At 46.4% G+C, this 4,593-nt stretch overlaps 1 non-coding gene across 1 annotated transcript; it reads right to left on the minus strand.

Annotated features, from left to right (window-relative positions):
• Positions 1 to 3,354: 3,354 nt before the first annotated feature.
• Positions 3,355 to 3,426, minus strand: TRNAE-UUC. Its single transcript has one exon. It is a non-coding gene; the product is annotated as a tRNA-Glu (tRNA).
• Positions 3,427 to 4,593: the final 1,167 nt, after the last annotated feature.

Genomic DNA, 4,593 nt, shown 5'->3' on the forward strand with positions numbered 1-4,593 from the left:
GAGCTGCTTCGCTTCTCCTGTCGATCAGTGCGACTCCAAAATCCACAGACAGAGAAAGCGGATGTGCCCTTATTAGATTAGAAGCTGAAGTACGCGCCAGATATATTACTCGAGAATTCTCATAGCTATATAGAAACCAGCACTTTTTAGTGAATCATCATCGGGACAGACCTTCCCCCTTTTGTCTACTTTTGTTCTTTTAAAGTAAGAAAAGGACTTAGACCATCCGGGGACCGGCACCAGCCTGCCCAAAACGGAACCGCTGGGGATACTCATTTGAAATCTGACTCAGATAGCTGTCACTGTCAACTAAAGTACCCACTCTCCTCTGTCTCACTCAAGTGAATGGGTTTCGAGAGCATTCCACCAGTTTTTGGCGACTTTCACTTTCAACCCGATTCACCACCTACGTGCCCTTTACGCCCAGTCATTCCGAAGAACACTTGCCCCCCCTGTCTTACCGCGGCTGCTGGCACGGAGTTAGCCGGGGCTTCTTCCTCGAATCCTGTCATGATCGCGGGCCCCCTAGTCGTCGCAGAAGTCCGTCACTCGGGTATCAGGACGAGAAAGGATATAACGGTGCATTGAAAGATCCAACAGCCCGCTCCTCAAAAGCCCACAGGAACGGAGTTGATGCTCCCACATCCACAGCATGAGTAGTTAAAGCAAGTGAATGATTTGAAATTCGAGGCACCAAGAGCTAAGAAGGGGGCCTGCTTGAAGAAATTTAGCTCGTTTCTCACTGTTTGATTTTGGATAAAGGGTTTCGCCTGGGGAGTACGGTCGCAAGACCGAAACTTAAAGGAATTGACGGGGGTCTGCACAAGCGGTGGAGCATGTGGTTTAATTCGATACAACGTGCAAAACCTTACCAGCCAACAACAAACGAAATCTCTGGGCGAGTCAGAGTAAAGTACTGGAGACCACCCACCATACATACTCCTATAGGCCGATGGATCTGATAGCAGCTCATCATCATGAGAGTACAGCTTCGCATTAAGCTGGAGTCACACAGGGCAACCTGTGAAGCATTCCATGGCGGCTTAGAAGATCCATGGCGTACTTCTGCTGAGTTAGATGCATACATCTGACATTCGTTGGGCTTCCCTCTTCGGGGGCCTGCGTCCCGGCGTTTTTGTGCAATAAACCCCTCCGGCCGGCACCAAAGCTTAGCCTTTCCCGTCCTACTCAGGGGTCTAAGCAATGTCACTCGATCATTATTAAATCAACTACAATCTTTTTCTGTCTGTGAGGAAAGAAGACAGAACGAACTAGATCGGAGAAAGAAAATCGAAATCGAAATTGGCTGGAACTTCTTCTTCATGAATAGTTCCTTGATCATGTGATCGGATCTAGTCGATCGGATTTGAATCGGAGGTCTTGAACTCGAGTTTGTGAAAGCAGAATATTTGATGGAAGAACGGGAAATCCCTTTGAACAACCTGCAAATTATCCTGAATGAGCAGAGCACCATTGAGAGAAAAAGATGTCAAGCGGGGAATGAGAAAGAGAGATGTGAATGATGAAGGAGGAGTCGGGGCCGGCTTGGGGCCTCTCCAGCGGAGCTGGGCACCGGGGCCCTGGATGCGCTAGCGATCAGCACATAGGGGGGTGGTTGCCCAGGTTTCTCGGCCTGGTATCCTGCCTGAGACGAAGAGAAAGGTCGAGATATTTTCTTTAGTTATTCAGTTAAACCAATGATTCGTTATTGTAACAGATAGCAACAACCATTTCATCCGGCATGCGTATTTTTTATTTTCCAATAAATCCAAACCGGCATTCAAGCCAAGCCCAGCCCACGGGGAAGCCCGTCATAGAGCAGTCGACTACTTCCAGTCGATATAATGGAGGGGGGTTTCCTACTGACGAAATCGCTTGAATTAGTTAAAGGAAAGAAGGTGGCTGGTCTCACTGGAGAGGAGAGTTTTGACAGCGAGGGAGGCAGGGGTGCGTGCGTCTGCTGGGTTGGGTTTTGAGATGAGAGTAGGATACACACGTCGAAGAAATCTGTTGTCTAGAGAGAGTGGAGTGATCTTAAAGAGTTTTCGATTTTCATATTTCAAACGTCGACTTTGATATTTATAGAAATATATATATCGTTTTTCGAATCAAATCAAACGAGATTTCTCATTTGCTGCCACTCAACAACAGTAGATCTCAGCTCTGCAATTCCTAGAAGAGCAAGTTACGGGACTTGGCATCCGGGGTATATGGAATGGAATCCCTGGTATAAGGTTAGGCCAATGCATTAGACTTCCTAGCTTTCAATACTGTATCAGTACGGGAAGAAAGACCAAGCTTATCATATGCTATTTCATATGACCGGAAAGTCCCATCTATGATTACCTTCTTCTCAATCGGATTGCGACGCTCGACCGATAGGGAGAGGGGCGCTCACCTTTTTTTTTGGCTGCACAAGATAATGTCAGATAGAGCTGCGCCCCAGTTGAACACTCCCTTCGTTCTACGAACCCTTGTTGAGGTGCTCGACCAACTAATCAGTATTAGGGAGAACTAATCTAGCTATTAGCTAAAGGTAGATTGCTTTCAAGCTACTCGACTAACTAGGATCGGAGTGGAATTAAGACTCCCCACAGCCTAATAGAGCCAAGAAGAAAGGTATGTCAGAGACGGTGGAACCGACCGTATCAAAGTAGTGATCTCTTGGCATAGCTGAAACTCGATGTCAGAAAGCACGTTCTTCACGTAGAAGCCCGAACTCTTGGACGAAGGTCAGATTCAGCGTAAAGCTGCGCTTTCTTGGCGGAGTTTTAGGCGGCAAGAGACTTTAGGGCTTGTTGGAGGTGCTGAGCATAACGAATCGAAACTTGTCTTTCAAATCTTCCCTCGCAAAAAGACTCAAGGTTAGGGCTCTTTCTTTTGATTGAGAACCAGGGTCCCCCCATAACAAAAAGTTTTTGGCCATTACACCGAGAGAAAGGAACTCCAGACACTAAGACAAGCAGTCGCGAAATGCCTCAACTTTTTTAGAACAGGTCCGAGTCAAATAGTAATGATTTGAAGCACCTCTTTTTACACTATTTCGGAAACCCAAGGACTCAATCGTATGGATATGTAAAATACAGGATTTCCAATCCTACCGCTGCTTCTATTGTTATTGTTCTCACCTGTCACTACGCCACCTCAGCAGCTGGGACTAGAACTGCTTCCGCATCTGGCACTCCCCAACCTTTTCTATCGAGATTTAGAAGTAGGGCAAGTGTCTAAAGCCCGGGTCTCTCCTAAAAAATGGAATCTTTTTTAGACCCTCTCGTTCATGATCGAATAAGATAGTTGTCGTCCTTTTGAATTTCCCATGTTCTAGTGGACCTGCAGTGGTCGGAAATGAGTACCTATCCCTTACGGGAATCGAACCCGTGTCTTCGACATGAAAAGACGATGTCCTAACCACTGGACGAAAGGGACCAAAAAGCCATTCTTCATATACCGCTCCGTGGGCTCCAATAATAGAAGTGGTTCGTTTTGTTTCAACCTCAGAGAAAGGTTGAGTGAACAGGAAAGGGAGGCCTTTCACCAGCTAATGTTTTCCAAGGAGTATCGGAGGGTGGAATGGCAAATGAACCTTTTTGAGGCATTTGTCCCACTTCCCTCCCCATTTCATCAAGTGGTCGTGCTAGAGACAGAAACAATCATAGATAATTATGAGATGATATCCTTCCAAATGGGATAAGATAATTCGTACTATTATTTAGTATTTTCTTTGATTTCATTTCAGAAACCCCTAAACAAAAAGGTTTTTCATAAAGGTAGCTTGTCTACGCCTTTTGAAAACCTTACTAATAATAAGAAAGGGCCCTATCTAAGCTCTATCGTCTCCCTTTCAACATCCAATGGATTCCCACCTTCACCATTTGGTTGATTCAGGTGATTCCGTTGTTGAGCTGCTAGGGCAGCGGCGGGTGCCTGACTGGCAAGTCTGCCGTCTCCACGACTTTCCCTTTTGCCAGCGGAATCGAATGATTACGATCTCGACAAAGAGACAAAGCAAAGAGGGGAGAGCACTTAGACAATTCACTTTGAGTACAGGGAAGTCCGCAGAACTCGATCTACGACCCGCTCAAGGTTAGGGGCACTCAAAAGCACCGTTGCCAACGGTGCAATCTATGGTGCCTCCAAGGCATCCCGCCCCCTTCCACCAGGAAAGAAAGTTCTTGCTACTGGAAAACAACTCCCTCCGCCCTTGTTCTGGTTCTATATCAGACAAGACCCCTTGCCTCCTGGGCTCCCGTCTTCGGCGGGTTCACCTTTCCAAGACTGAGAAAGGCAAACATCTGGGCAAAGCAAAGCTAAACGAATCCAAACGGAAACAGCCATTGCATTGGGATCAGGCATGCCTTTACTTTAGTTCTTAGAAAGAGAGAGCATTTTAAGGCTTGAACCTGATAGTAGTTGCTAGTAGGGAAGAAAAAACATCGAAAAAAACCCGGCTCTAGAAGTCACTAGGGATCAAGAAAGGATCCGCGTGCAAGAGCTAGTCACTAAATGAAATAAGTCTCTTCCACCTATAAGTGACGAGCTGCTTCGCCCCTCTCGATGATTGTTGACTCAACATTGATTTCGTGCTTGAGTTGG

Source organism: Benincasa hispida, chromosome 4, assembly GCF_009727055.1.
Source record: "Benincasa hispida cultivar B227 chromosome 4, ASM972705v1, whole genome shotgun sequence".
In the NCBI taxonomy this organism is placed as follows: Eukaryota; Viridiplantae; Streptophyta; class Magnoliopsida; order Cucurbitales; family Cucurbitaceae; genus Benincasa; species Benincasa hispida.